Source organism: Propithecus coquereli, unplaced genomic scaffold, assembly GCF_000956105.1.
Source record: "Propithecus coquereli isolate 6110/MARCELLA unplaced genomic scaffold, Pcoq_1.0 Scaffold170, whole genome shotgun sequence".
In the NCBI taxonomy this organism is placed as follows: domain Eukaryota; kingdom Metazoa; phylum Chordata; class Mammalia; order Primates; family Indriidae; genus Propithecus; species Propithecus coquereli.
In genome coordinates, this window is record NW_012141636.1 from 4,979,272 (window position 1) to 4,996,003 (window position 16,732).

The following is a 16,732-nucleotide window of genomic DNA, read 5'->3' on the forward strand; positions in this document are numbered from 1 at the left end:
GACGAATGGGCTCCATTTGTACTCGCCATCAAATTGGTACTAACTGATCAACACTAGGGTTCTCACATGGTAATAATACTCTCCAGGGATTAGGGGGATGGAGGGGGTAAATCTGCACCTAAAGGACACGGGGTCATTGTGGGGGAGAAGGGCATGCCTTTAACCCTCACTTGGGTGAGGCAAAGACATAAAGTGTAACCATAATGTTTGTACCCTCGTAATATCCTGAAAAACATTATATATATATATGTATAGTGAATAAGGAATTAAAATCAATAACCAGATTGGAAAGAAACAGTTTAAATAGCATAGATGGGTTTAGCAGCATATTAGGAAAAGAAGAATAGAAAATTAGTAAAGTAGAATATGGGTCTGAAGAAATTATCTGGAACCAGCATGAAGAGATGAGATGGCATCTATAAAATAAAAGCAAAGAGAAACGGATTTTGAAGTAAGAAAATCTAACATACATCTCATCAGAGTTCCAAGAAGAGAAAATGGAGAAACAGAAGGAATATTGGAATGAATCTGAACTAGGAATTTTTGAATACAAATAAAATAACAATCTGCATTTTTAAGCCTAGTAAATCACAGGCAAAATAAAGTAAAAGAGCCTAGCACATTATAGTGAAACCCAGGACAGTAAAGAAAAAGAGAACATCTTAAAAGCAGGCAATCAGAAACGAAAAATTCCTTTCAAAGAACTGATTTCGTAGGAGCAACTATAGAAGTTAAAATGACATGTTCAATGTATTGAGAGAAAATAACTGTTAGCCTTGAATTCTATATCTATTAGAAGTATCTCTGAAAAACAGGAGTGGAATGAAGACATTTTAAGACAAACAAAAACATAAAGAGCTTAGCAGCAATAACCTTGAAAAAAATATTCTTAAGGGTGTATTTAAGCCAGATGAAAATTCCTCTCAGATGTAATTGCAAGAAGCAATTAAAAGCAAGTAACATAGTAAATTTGTAACTAAATCTAAATAAGTGCGGACTATAAGACATAATAGAATATTGGGGACTCAAAAAATAAAGGTAAAATACATGATAATAATATAAAAGTTGGGGAAATTTGTGAATGGAATTAAGGCATCTATAAGATCTTGTATTGCTTAGGAGGTGAAGAAGAAAAATGATTCATTTTAAACTTTAAAAAGAATGCATGTTGTAAGTCCACTGGCTCTGAGCCACTTTTTGTCAGTTGGTGGTGGGGCTAGCTCGAACTTGGGTTTTGGGGCAGAGGATTTCCCTCTGGCCAGGCTGGTCTAAATGCTTCCTGCACGGGTACTGGCAGCATTCTGCCCTTTGCTGTGTTCCCCTTTGCCAGGGCAGCCCTGAGTTCTAATGCGAAGTCCCATAATTACTTCACTCTCCCATGTCCCACCCCGGGCACACAGATTCTCTGTCCACTTGGCACGCTGGCACAGACAATGCAAGACTATCTTTCCTGCCCTCTTCAGTGCCTCTTTCCTTGATATAATGTAAAACTGGGTACCGTGATTGCTCACCTGATTGTTGGTTCTTCTGAAGTTACTTCCTTGGGTGGATAGTTGTTGACTTTGATGTTCCTGTGGAGGGACCATCGCTGGAGGTTTCTACGCAGCCATCTTGCTCTGCTCCCTCTAATAATCTCTTATTACTTAAAAGCATATTGTAATTTCCCCATGGCATTACTTTTTATATGATTTTTTAACTAATAAAAATGCAAATAAATCCAAAAAAGAAAATCATTAACTTTCCATGGGAAAGAAAGGAAGTCACCTTTGAACTGAGTCTTAACGTATAGCAATAAATAGTTGTGCTCTTACTATTGATCAGTCAGTTAGCTAACCTTTATATGCATCATAACATTTAATTCTCATAAAAAATTGAAATATAGCTATTATAAGTGTCATTTGCACAGAGTTGGAAACTAAGGCTTAGGAAGGTTTTTGCTCAAGGTCGTTTGGCTAATATATAGCATTGCTAGAACTTTAAATACTGTGACCACCTGGTTTAGAGTATCAGAGGTGTTGGTCTAGGACAGGCCCAGATGACCAGTCTCCCTGACTCCATGGCCCATATTATTAACCTCTTCACCAAATGCAGGAGTTCGTTAAGTGAAGAAAGAGGGGAGGACACCGCAGACAGAAGAAACCATGTATTTAATAGTATAGAACCATGAGGACTTGAGGCCTGGATTGAGCCTGACAGACATTCTTTTCCTGCTTGGATATTATGCTATTTGTGGAAAGGGATTTGGTTGAACAGGTTAATCGGGGTGACAATAAGGAGCACCTTGCTTGCATGGACCTCCATCAGAAGGCCCCTGGTTGTCAAACAGGGACAGTCGCACCCCGATGAGCAGCAGTGTGAAAGGAGGTTTATGAAGGCACAGAATAAATAGGACTCATCAGTCTTAACTGGTTAGTGAGTAATTTAAAACGTTAATTTTATATGAAAACAAATGCACATATATCATAGAGTGGAATGCAAAACTTATGAATTTTTAAGTTAAGGCTGAAAATGACTTAAGACTTTTTTATTTATTTTTAATTTTTTTATTTTTTTTGCTTTTGTCAAGCTCTTATGGCAAGCTCCTGAATCTCAAAAGTCTGAGTTTGATTCTCTCTCATTAGGAGCTCTTTAGCAGAAAGTTTTAAAGCAATACTCTGAGAAATAGGAATCTAATCGAGAATGACATGATTGATCAGATTTGTTTCAAATGTTATTTACCTTTAAGGAAATATCATAACACATAACCATAATAATAGTAACAAAAATGTAGTCTAGCTTTTATTTCTTTTACTGACCCTAGACAGAAAATATATTAATTTTCACCAATAGTGTTGATTTAGGAAGAATATCAATGCATGAGAAGCTATAGTTTAAACCCAGAAATAAAAAGTCTCTTTTCTCAATCTATGTTACTGACCTGTCTCAGAATATTTCTTGACACTGTTGATCTGTCTTCCCAGTACCAAAATAATCAGTTCACCTGAAACAAGTATTATTTGGAGAACTTCAGACAAAACCTATCAGAAGACTGAATTTATCTCTTGTCAAAGAGAAATTCTGACAATGTGCAGAAGCTGCCATAAACTGCACCTTGCGAAATGGAGAAATAAGTTATCTGTTGTAGTTATTAATAGATTTCTAGAGGGAAAAAGATAAGATTAAAACCTGACAGCTTCTAAATGCAATATAGTATCCTGAATTGGATCTTCGAAGACAAAAAGGACACTAGTGGAAAAACTGGTGAAATTCAAATACAGCCTGGAGTTTAGCTAATAGTAATTTAACAATGCTGGTTTCTTAGGTTTGACATATGTACATGATAATATATAAGATCAGCATTAGGGCAAAGTGGGTGAAATGTATATGGGAACTCTGTGTGTTATCTTTGCAACATTTTTGTAAACAAAATTATTCCAAAATAAAAATTTATTAAAATATTTAACAACCATTGACTTCAATGTTATAAACAGAAATATTTGATTTGATGCGAAGTCCCCAAATAACTCTGAAAACTATTTAAGTCATGCCTAGGGTTTTTAAAATTTTCATCTTTTTGCTTAGACTATTATACTGCCTTGTTCATTTATCATTAACAATTTTGTTATATTTATTAGATATCCGATCTAGTTCCATTGAGATATTTCAAGTCAAATATCCATTTTTAAATCCCTACTAAGCTATGCTTGACAGTTAAAAATGTTTAAGATGTAAGATTATCTTTCAACTGTGCTACAGACAGTGGGTTTGCATCTCTTCTGCTGCCATAAAACATATACAATTATGTGAGGAAAGCAAAGGTGGGAAGGGGTGTTGTCTGCCTGTTGTATGTTGCCAGTGAATGAGAATGCCAGGGAAGATAACTAGGCTGTTCTTGGTCAGAGGGCAAGTGCTGGACAATGACACTTCACAGGCCTATCTTGTGCACACAGGTATGGCCTCCACATTCTACTTCCTAATCTACTTTTTGTAATCCATTCTCCAGTAATTGTTTATTCATTGACTTTTACTGTAATTATTTTTTTTTTCAATTTGTTCATAGCTTTTCTGATTGCCAAACAACGTGCTTTAAATTTGGCAAGCTGACTCTGTGATGAATGATTATAAATGCACATATTTTCTTTCTTAAACATTTTTAAAAGCTAATTTATCCACAGCTTCCTGTTCGAACAATGCAATCATTCAAATGAATTTGGAAAAAGGCACACTCTATAATAATCTTTAGTTAAGGATACACTTGGGACTTTAAAACTTCAAAAGAATTAATCTCTGATTCACCTTGAAAGTATGTTGACAAATACCTGCTCTTTAGCCTCCATGACTACAAAATCAAGTTGTTTTAAGATTAACCTGGAATAAAACTATTGTGTGCTTTATAAATTTTGGAACATTCCTATAAAGGAGTTGGTATTAGATGAATTTTCAAGATGAGGAAATGGAAGATTAGAAAGGCAAGTAACTATGTGCATAGAAAATTTAGGGAAGACCAGACAAGATACTTTTCATAGGAGGTACCTCTGAGCAGTGGGGATAGTGAGGTGTGAGGATAGAGGTGATATGACCTCCCTCTACCTCTGGAATTTCAACTTTACTACCTGCACATATTAAGTCAATAAAGTTTTTCATAAAGCAAAACAAAATTACCTAGAGATTATGACTTCCCTGTTCCTTATGTTGTTTGATCTATATATGATGGAATAATTTGTTGGTGTCTTCACTTCCCAAATTATTTCCTGATTTCTGTCAATTGAGTACAGTTCAGTCAATACTCTTTTGAACCAATTTTCTAATCCTCTGCTAAATAATTATTCAGCCAAGAGTATTTATCAAATACCTACCACATGGCCAGCATTGTAGCAGACATTGTGGAAGGTACAGAATAGTGGTAGAAATAAGAAATAACAATGGATAATGTTTCTTGAGCACTTATATGCCAAAGAGTATTTTTAGAACTTTGCATGAATTACCTTCCTTTATTTCCCACAACAACCTAATGAAGTAAACAATTATCCATTATTATATATTATACATTATACACCATTTATTATGTTATAATACACAATATAAGATATTGGTAAATTATAATGATATACTGTAATATTGTAACATATTATACATTATATATCATTTTATAGATAAGAAAATTAAGTTTTAGAGAAATTAAGGAAGTTGTCCAAGGTCAAATTCCTAGTAAATGACAGGCAGGATGTGAATCCAGCCTGTTTGACTCCAGAGACTGAGCTCCTAGGTGGCTCTCTGAGGAGTTTACTATAGAGCTGGACAGACAAGACCCCCACCCCCATAAAAGACATCCAAAATAGCATTGGCAAGGGCCATAGTTTATGCTTAGTACAATGTCACATCAAAGGCATGCTGTTTAGGGTTATGGATAGACTAAATGAGTAAATGCAAAAGAACATGGATCAGGGTTTCAGTGCTTCAGGAATTCAGAGGAGATCAAGGAGGAGTTAGCATTATTAAGGAAGGCTTTGTGAGAGAGGTGGGGTTCCCAGACAGGGCAAGGCAATATTTAGATAGGAGAACCGGGAAGGACATAAGCAAAGCCCTGAGGTAACAGTGAGCGGTGGATGTTTCTCCATGAGAATGGAGATGGTTTGATTTACAGCGTGGGTACGTGCTAAGGAAGGGTGAGAAATGTGACAGAGAGGACAGAAAAGTAGCCCTGAGACTGGTGCCTTGGCAATTTGGCTCAGGGGTCTAGAGTTAATGTGGAAGTGGTGGTAATAATAGTAATAACAATGCAGAGGCTTCACAGTTGGCCCTATGCTTTCAAAGACATTATCTCACTTAATGCATGTGTTTGTAGAATATTAATGCGGCAGGAAGTGGATTGCAGTGAAGAGTGCTTAGATTCAGTGAGGCCCATTAGGACATTACTATTAGCCAGAAGTGCAACAAGGAGAGGATGAACTGGGGTCAGGATAATTAAGGGGAAATGGAGGATGTAATAGCTATTAAGTGTCTGCTATGTGCCAGAGACTTTATATATGCTGTCTTAATGTTCAGAAGAATTACATGTTATATATGGTATTCTGACAGGAGCTCAAGGCCTGGTTCAAACACTTACTAATCGTGTGACATTAGGCAAGTAATTTAAGTATTCACTGCCTCATTTTTGCAACAAAATACTTGTTGAATATCTATCAAATGCCAGCACTGGACTATGTCTAGAAATAGAATGGTGAACTAAACGGACACATTTCCTGTACTTATGAGGCTCACAGTCTATGAAGGAGACTGATATTAATATGTACATGTATTAGTTTCCTATATTGCTGTATAAAAAATTTCCACAAACTTAGTAGCTTAAAAAAATTGCTAACTTGAAAAAAACCCCACCAGTTTATTTCTCACAGTTCTATAGTTGTGAAGTTCAGACTGGTTCAGCCAGTTTCTGTGCTCTTGGTTTCACAAGACCAACATCAAGGTATCAGCTAGCTGGGCTCTTATTGGATGGCTTTGGGAAGAATCCACTTCCAAGCTGATTCATATTGTTGGAAGAATCTAGTTACTTGTGGTTGTAGGACTGAGGCCCCCACTTTCTTACTGGCTGTCCACGGGGGGCCTCCCTTCACTCCTAATGCACAGGCTCATACATTTCAGAGCCAGCAACCCAGGCCAAATCCTGCTCACATTTGGAATCTCTCACTTCTCCTATGCCGTATCTCTCTGACATCTTCTTCTGCTTCCAACTGGAGCCAATTCTCTCCTTTTAAAGATTCATGTGATCAGATTGGGCCCACCTCGGGAATTCAGCCTACTCTCCATATTTTAAGGTCCATAACCTTAATTACATCTGCAAAGTTCCTTTTGGCATATAACATAACATATCATAAATTCCATAGATTAGGGCCTGGACATCTGAGAAGAGGGGCATTATTCAGCCTACCAAAACCTCCAAAATATATAACAAATATGTTTAATTATCTTTATTTCCACTGCCCCAAACCAGTCTTTCATCTGGATTGTTTCCACAGAGAAAATTATTCTTTCATTTAGACTGTTCCCATAGATTTCTAACCACTGTATCTGCTTTTGTTCTTGCCCCTTTCTAACATCTTCCTGCAAAGCAGCCAGAGGGATCCTCTAAAATGTATTACTCAGGACCTGTCTCTCTATAACTTCCATTGTTCTGACAGCTAAGTTCCTCACTCTGACCATAAGGACTTGTGGGATCTGACAGCCTTTTTCTTCTCTAGCCTCTTTTGCTTCACTCTACCCCCACCTCATCAGGCTCTAATCACAGGGACCTATGTCAAGTCCCTTAGACCAGCATTTTCTTACCAGAGTCTTTGCTTATCTAGAATTTTGTGCCTATGGTGCTTCTTCCTAACCTACCTTATCCCCATAATCTAGAACAAAGCTGTTGTCCTACCTTCTCCCCATAACCTGTTTTTAGTTGTCTCCTTTCCTTAATTCAGTTCTGATTTTAAAAGCTTTTTCTTGATGATTTATTAGAAAATTGGTCCCACCTGTTTTGTGTAGCACGCTTTTCCCCTTACAAAGTATCAATGTGTAATTAGGTAGACGATAGATAGGCAGAAGAACCCAACAGTCTACACTATTAACCAGTATATGGTATTGCTATTGTCTCTGTCTAATGTGATATGCATGTGTTTGTTTATTGTGGTAGGCAGAATAATGTTCTTCAAAAGAAGTTCATGCTGTAATCCTAAAACCTGTGACTATATTATATTACATGGCAAAATGGATTTTGCAGATGCAATTAAGGTTTGTATTCAGCTGGCTTTAAGGTAGGAAAAGTATACAGAGTCGTCCAGGTGTGCCAAATTTAATCACATAGACCTTAAGCAGAGAACTGTCTCTAGCTAGAAGTAGAGAGATGCAAGGGAAGGAGGAGTCATAGTCAAGGTACAAGAGGACAGGTTTCACAGTTGTTGGAGGGGCCGCTTGGAAAATATGGGGTGGCAGGAAGCTGCCAGTGTCGAGGAGCAAAGACCAGCCCCCAACAGCTAACAAGGAAACTGGGACCTCAGCCCTATAAAACCAAGGAACTGAAATCAGCCAACTCTTTTAATGAACTTGGAATAGGATCCTTCCCTAGAGCCTCCAGAAGGAAACACGTCCCTGCCAACACCTTGATTTTCTTTTGTGAGACTCTATAAGCTGAGAACCAGCTGAGTCATGTTGTATCCAGACTTCTGACCTTCGGAACTGTAAGGTAATAAAGATGGTGTTTTAAGCTGCAAAATTTGGGTGATCTGTTATAGTAGCAACAGAAAACTAATAAAGAGGTTAAATAATCGGGGCTTGGTTATCACTTGAGGTGGGGGAGGTGAAGAAATGAGAAATGTCAACAGTAAAGTTTTTAGGATTGAGAAACTTTGATGTTATCATTTAGTTATAGAATTTAGGGGAAAATTTATTTTGGGGGAAGGAATTAGAGCCCAAGAATTTCCTTTTTAATAAGTTCAAAATATGTCAAATCGGCAGTTGGATATATCAGTTTAGAGTTCAGAGGTAGGTCTTGGGTTTAGAACAAGCATCCGGAAGTCGTTGATGTGCAACATTGCTTGCTTCATCTATAAAACTGAGAATAATACTAGTTATGATAAAGGACTATTATGAGAAGCAAATGGCATAATGCATATACAATTCTAGAACAATTCGTTGAATTTGATAAGTGCCCAATAAATGTTTGGTATTATATATTATGATTTCAAATTTATTTGTGAGGAAACTGATGCTCAGAAAGTTTCAGAAACTTGCCAATGTGTCTGAAAAATAGTGGAGTCAAGACCTCAATCCAGATCTGCTTGCTCTACAGTCTGTTCTTTCTCCTGTACCATAAGGGATAGTGAGTCTTAATTCAAACATGTGGAAGCATTCCTAGGTGTTTTCTCTCCTTGTCAGTGTTCTTGGTTAGAAACATGAGAAACCATATCTAATTGAATCAGAGAAACCTAATACATTGGGTGCCTCACAGGATCCTAGAAAAGCTGGAGAACTAGGCTAAGAAAATGAGCAGACACCAATGGAGGCCAAGCAGCAGAAACCAGCCAGAAAATCTACTGAGTGAGCATACCTCTGCCACCAACTGGAACTAGGCTATGCAGTTGGTACTATCACCACCAAGGGCTCTGGATGCTGGGCATGCTTGTGGTCACTACCGGTCTGGATCTGGTTGTTGCAGTGGCCATCTCTGAGACCTTTGAACCAAATGCCCTACTGTCTCTGCTTTCTTTGATTCACTCCCCTTACATTAACTCCTGGCTTACGGCATTTTAGCACAGATACTGCTATGGGCTAAATTGTATGTTGTCCCACTCCGACTCTTATTTTGAAGTTCTAATTCCCAGTACCTCAGAATGTGACCTTTTTTGCAGATAGTGTCTTTACAGAAGTAACTAGGTTAAAATGAGTTCACTAGTAGGTTCTAATCCAGTATGACTGGTATCCTTATGAGAAAGGGAATTTGGTCACAGGCATGTATGGAGGGAAGCCCATCTATTAATACAAGACAAAGAGACAGACCTGGAACTGAGAAGGAACCAACTAACTCTGCCAACCTCTTAATCTTGGACTTCCAATTTCTAGAACTGTGAGAAAATGAACTTCTGTTGGTTAAGCCACCCAGTCTGTGGTATTTGTTATGGCACTCTAGCAAACCAATACATAGATGGAGAAGATTTAGTCAGTAATCCATTGCTTGTTCTGATGCTTCAATTTTCCCCATTGACATCCAGGACATCTACTCTCCCTAGCATTAGAATTGGGTCCAGGACACCAAATATTGCCTTTAGTCTGCACTTTTCCTACCAGAAGTCTCAAAACCTCCACCTAATATACAGCCATGATAATGTGGGGAAGCTTTCTATAATAATGCAATTTCCCTTATAAAAGGAATGCTAATGAGCAGATTCTTCATACTGGCATTTTATGAAAGACTCGAACCCCTTCAGACAATTTCACTTCTGAAAAACTCCATTTAAAACCAACTTGGGGTGTTGTACAAATAATCATACAATTTGATGACTAAATATGTTTCTCTTTAATCAGTCCTTTCTCTGGCATTCTCTTTTTTTTCTGGCAAATAAAAATTGTATCCACCTAATTTCTTAGTCCAGAAACCTCAGTGACTTTTTTTTTTTTACTAATTTCTGATTCAACTTCCTCATTCAATTAATCACCATTTGCTGTTGACTCAACTATCTAAAATAATTGTCTACCCCATCCATTTCTCCCATGCCTTCTGCTACTAACCTAGTCCAACATACCATCATCTCTCAAAATTACCACCACAAAATCCTAACTGTTCTCTTTGACTCCAGGGTCCATTCCTCCAATCTTTTCTTAATACTCTAGCCAGAGCCTTCTATGCTGCAAGCTGGTTCTGGCAAGCACTTAAATCCTTCACTGGCTTTCCATGGCCCTCAGGATAAGGCATAGGAATTTCTTTGCATAATTGACCCAGTTCTTCACTATCTTGTGTTTGCCTCCCTTTCCTAATTCCACTCTTTTTTCTGGCCATACCACCAAACACTAACTGTAAGGTGTTTTTGTTGTTGTTTTGTGGTTTCATTTGTTTTTGTTTTTTTGGTGTTTTCTGTCTTCAGGCTTTTGTTCTTGGAATTCTTCCTGTCTGGAAGTTGTTACCCCCTCTTTCTTTCCAGAATTCCTCTTTTAACTAAAGGTTTTCACTTAGATATTAGAACTCAGCGCCTTACTTACTAGATGAATCATTATGCAAATTACTTAATCTTTGTACCTCAGCTTCCTTATCTATAAAAGGGGAATATATGGAATTCTTTCCACTAAGATACTCTGCAGAATAACACAGTTAAGGTTTATAAAATGCTTATATTAATAATTCTGAGTGACCATTGCAAGCACTCAATAAATGGTAGTTATTAGTTTTCTTATTGTCATTCTATTTTAACAAGATTTTCTTATTGCCTCATGCCTGAACTCAAAACTGAATTTGGAATGCCTCCTGTACACTTTCATAGCAGCTTATGTTTTTCTCATATTAGCACATATGCCTTGTTTAAAGTCTTGGATGCTTGTCTGTGAGCTCCATGAGGGTACAATTGTATCTCTAATGCCCAGAACAATGTGCACACCCAATACATTTTTCTTAAATGAATGAGGTTTTTCTATCAGCTCTTCCAGCAGAGCCATTGAGCTTGATCTACAATCTGTTCTGGTAGGTACCATCTAGAGCTCTGCAATGTTCTTCTGTGCTTCTAGACACACATAAGCCATTAGTATTAAGGAAAATATCAGAGGGATACAGCAGTGATATGGTATAAGTGAAAATGAGGCCAAATTAAACTAGTGTTTACTGAGAGTCCAACTGGTTCTAACCAATTATCATTCAATCTTGACAACCACCAAATGAGTGAAGCATTATTTTGCCCATTTTATAGATGAGACAGTCTCAAAGAGAGTGTTAGTCAGTTTCAAACACAGTGTTAGTGTTTGAAACTAATTTTTGACTACAGGCTTCATACTTTCCATCTTACCAGATGGATAGGGTCATTCCCCTCAGGGAAAGGCAATGATGACAACATGAAATATTAAGCACATACACAAAGATATTTGGAGATCTTCTTGAGATATGGGATTACAAATTAACAATTTCTTGTCTTCCTGTGAATTGGTCTTTCTGAAAATTACCTGTAATTGGAGTTTGGCACTTAGTAAGTTTTCAATAAATACTTGGTGAACGTTTCACGTGTGAATGTTGCTTAATACCTTGAGATACATGTTCAGCCCTTCCCAGTGAAAATAACAAGGAAGAAATGCTTACATTAACTTTTATGCAACAGCAAGATTTAGGAATCAGTCTACTTTTTAACAGAAATCATCCTTCACTTACGAGTTCAAATCCATGGAGTATCTTTCTCCAGTTGGTATCTACGTGACTTTGTGAGATCTGCCTTATAAAGTGAGAGGAAAATATACCTAAGAGGAATTAAGTTATTCCAAGAAATCTTGCTGGTCTTGGTGCCTTTATCAAGGAGAAGCATCCAGCTTGCACAAATCTTTTCTGGGATAAAGAAAATACCAATGAGGTTGGGAAGATGGCGGATTAGGGGTGACCTCCTGGCTCTCTGCTCCCAGAGTGGGAGGTAAAGAACACGGACACCCACACGCGAGTGAGGCGCTCTCCCACAGGATCAGCTTTGTGAACCTACAGAAAGCAGCGAGGGACAAGCAGTCCCGCGGATAGAATAAGGTTAGCTGGATAAGCAGTCGCAAATTACCGGAGAGTTGGGACAAAGGGGAAAGGCAGCACGGGAGGGCCGCACCCCGCGGCGGGCTCGCCCGGGCAGTGCGATCTGACTCACAGGAAGACGACTCTTCCTTCACCAAACCCCACTCCCACGCAGGCAGGGAAGTGCCAGAAGTCAGTGCGAAGTGGTAGCACAGACCGACAAGCGCCGGGGAGCCAAGACAGGAGCAGGGTCCATTTCGAACGCAGCAGAGCGCGGCGCTGGGTCAGCATCGGAGGGGAGGGACCTGCCCGAGTGCGCGCTCCCCGGATCGGACGCCGCCCGAGCCCACAGGGGAGAGTTTGGAGGCAGCTTCTTGCCACAGGAGACCGCCAGGACTGGACTGGGGGAGGGGAACTCCAGAAAAGAGGCTCTGCCTGAGGAAATCACTGAAAGTTTGGCGGGTGCTGGGAGGGACACAGCACAGAGTCCTCCTGCAGATCGGTCCAGAGTCGCTGTGTGAAGGGCGGGCGGCGAGCTCGGCAGGCGGCCCTGGGAAGCAGCTCTGGGGACAGGCAATGGCGGACCCCGGCTCTGGATGCCCTCCTGGTGTAGTCGGCTTCAGCGCTGACTAGCAGAGGGTGGGCAGCTGCAATTCGGGGACCCCAAAGTCTGCGACCGCGGGCACTTGTTGCCCAGGAGTCCGCCTGAGTCATAGCCACTGCCTCTGCAGCAGAGCTGGTGGCGCCCTGCGAGAAGAGGCGCGCAGCTACTTTTTCTCTCGAATCTGCGGAGTCTGTCCCAGCCACAGACTCAAGCTCCGCCTCTGAAAGAGCAGAAAAGAGAGAAAGAGCGACATTGCTGCCAAGTCTCCAGGTGGTCTCCGGCGGCCCTGTTCCATTCAGTCGCTGGCGCTGTCCGCAAAGGTGACGGGGAACTGAGGGTGAACTGAGGGAGACTGCTTATAGAACTGTGATCCGAGACACATAAGTCCCCCTCTGCCGGCGATTCGACCTCTGCCCCAACACACCGCACTAAAGGGCCGGCCTCTGCCACTAGGCGGAGTAAAGGGGCCCTTTTTTTTCTTTTAAATTTTTTGTATAGTTGTGATCCGTGACGACAAAACTAGCCCCTCCACCAGGCGACTCGACCCCTACCCACACATCGTGCCAAAGGACCTGCCTCTGCCTCCAGGTGGAGTAAAGGGGTCATTTTTTGTGTGTGTGTGTGTTTTTTCTTTTCCTTTTTTCTTTTCTTTTTCTTTTTCTTCTTTTTCTTCTCTTTTTTCTTTTTCTTTTCGTTTCCTTTTCTTTTTTTCTTTTTTTTCTTTTCCCTTCTCCATATACATATTTCTCTTAATTCTTGCTCTTTATTGTTTTTTGTATATATATATACATTTTTCTTCTTTCTTTCTCTTTCCCTTCTTCCTCCTCTTTGCTCTCTTTCTGTGAGTGTGTATGTGTGTGGGTGTGTGTCTGAATCCCACGACCGCAGGATCCCAATTGTTGAATCCTCACAGCGGGGCTGTTTTGCACCAAGGAGACAGTGCGCACCCTTGAGAGTGTCTAGTGACCAAGGAGGCCGCTCTTTAAGCTGAGACACGCAGTCACCTCTCTGCTGCGACTTGGTGGCTGGAGCTGCCGGCCAAACGGACAGATTCCACTGTGGGAAGGGCCGAGTAGAGACTGAAGGAGGCTGTTTTCCCAGCGGGGTCCTGTAGCTTCATTTTCGCGGTGACTTGGTGATCAGCACCTCCTCCCAAGGAATTAGTTCCCCACCCTTGGCAGTGCGGAGGAACAAGGGAAGCTGTTCTCTGGACTGTGACCCTGTGGGGGTGGTGGATGACCCTTGACTATGATCTGACCACCGATATAGCGTACTAAAGGGACTGACCCCACGTCCGCTGGGGTGGAATAGCAGGACAGGCTGCTTTCTGATCTGGGTCCCTCAGGGGTCTTAGGCTGGGCTTCTCTAGCATCCCTGAAGTGTGTACTTCTTTCCAGCTAGTCAACCCTGCCCTTGAAAGGGTGGAATAATAAGGGTTGCCACTTCCTGAGCTGAGACGCCAGATAGCCCCAGGAAGCGCCCTTCCCTCAGTCTGGGGGGTTATCTGCCCCTCTGGCAGGTGAAAACCTGCCCTCGGAGGAGGATAGAAACGAGGGAAGACGTTTTTCAGGCTGGGCCTTGTGACAGTCTCAGCCAACGCCCCTCCCACAGCCCTCCAGGACAGAGCCCGCCCCTGAAGGTAGGGAGATAGGAGAAAAAATACTTTCCCCCATAGGACTAGCCTGAATCTGTATGACCTTGGATCTAAGCAAAAGGGGACAGTGTGTTGGTGTGATACAGCTGATTGGTTTTGAACACCTGACAAGAACATAACACAAAAGCTTGCACTTGGTGCCCAGGCTGTAGTCATCTTAGGGGCTAGTGGTCTGGGAAGGAAAATCTCGACCAGAGTCCTCAGCAATTGCACCAACTGGCATACTCATTGGGAATTCCTCCACAAGAGTGCCTAATAAGCCCTGAATAACATACTAGCAGCTCTCTCCTAGCTACAGATCAAGCAATTTCTGAAGTATACTGCCTCAGGCATGCTGATTCCTGCTACTCTTCTCACCACATCTTAAGTGGTAATAAGGCTCAAGTAGCCCTTGGGAGTGGCACAACATTTCCCAAAGACTCAGGCTTTTGTATGTCCCATTTGGGCTTTTAGAGTTCAATTCAAAGGTTCTGGAATACCTTGACAACTGACCCCTCCACGCAAAATTCAAGCAACAAAAGAGAGAGCAACCTCATAACTAAACCCAGTGCCTTCCACCTCAACCAAGTAGTTGATAGCGGAGTCACACACTCAAAAGTGACCTAACTCCTGGAAAGCTAAGCAAGGAAAAGAAACTAATTAATCTCTGTAAGCAGAAGGAGCAGACAACAGGCCAGAGATAACCCAACAGGCCAAAACCCCACGAAGACAGCACAAGACCAGGGAACATCTCTTCAGCTCTGCCAAGGACCATCCCTTTGGAGCCCCAAAATTAAGTTCACAAACTAGTCATAGCACAACCAGTCCTTGACAAAGTAGCCCGATGAGAAAGAATCAATGAAAGAACACATGAAACACGAAAGATCAGAGAGAAAAGTCATCTCCAAAAGAAAATATTCGATCTCCAACAACAGATACCAATGTACATGATACGATTAAGCTGACAGAGGAAGAATTCCAATTATGGATTATAAGGAAACTGAACGGAATAGAAGAGAAAATAGAATCCCAACATAAAGAAACCACAAGAACAATCCAGGAAATGAATGAAAAATTTTCCAAAGAAACTGAAATACTAAGGAAAAACCAAACAGAAATTTTGTCAATGAAGGAGGAATTCAGGGAACTTCAAAATACAATGGAAAGCCTCAAGAACAGAATGGATCATGCAGAGGAAAGAATCTCAGAGCTTGAAGACAATGTCTTCATGCTGAACAAATCAGATGAAGAAAAAGAACTCAGAAGCAAGAGACAAGACCAAAGCCTTCAAGATATGTGGGATTGTGTAAAGAAACTGAACCTTAGGATCATCGGTCTTCCAGAGAGAGAAGAAGAAGATACTCAAGGGCTGGAAAACTTATTTCACGGAATACTGGAGGAAAATATGCCAGGCCTGGCCATAAATCTGGACATCCAGATACAAGAAGCACACAGAACTCCTGGGAGGCTCAATGTGAAAAGGCAATCACCACATCACGTAGTTATTAGACTGTCCAAAGTAAATACGAAAGAAGCAATTCTTCGAGCAGCGAGACAAAAGCAACAAATAACATATAAAGGAAAGCCGATCAGACTAACGGCTGATTTCTCATCTGAAACCCAACAAGCCAGAAGGGAATGGGTCCCTATCCTTAATCTTCTAAAACAGAATAATGCCCAACGCAGAATTCTTTATCTGGAAAAATTAAGTTTCATCTATGAGGGAGTAATAAAATCCTTCCCAGACAAGCAATCACTGGTAGATTTTGCAAAGACCAGACCAGCCCTACAGGAAGTACTCAGTCATGCATTACACACTGAACAACATAACAGACACTCTTCAAAGTAAAATCATTCAAGAGTTAAAGCCTAGAACATGGACTTCATGATGGCTCAAGGAGGAAAACAAAACGACAGGATTTCACCCAACAATATGAAGGGAAATCTACCACAAATCTGAATCCTCTCAATAAATATGAATGGACTGAACTGTCCTCTGAAAAGATACAGGCTGGCAGAGTGGATAAAAATCCACAAGCCTAGTATCTGCTGCCTACAGGAAACACATCTAACCCACAAAGATGCCTTCAGACTAAAAAGGTCAAGGGATGGAAAACTATCATCCAGGCAAATGGAAGTCAAAAGAAAGCAGGGGTAGCTATACTATTTTCAGATAACATAAGCTTTAAAACAGCAAAAGTAAAAAAAGACGAAGATGGCCACTGTATATTGGTGAAAGGGAAGATTCAACAAGAAGAGTTTACAATCCTTAATATCTATGCACCCAATACACGAG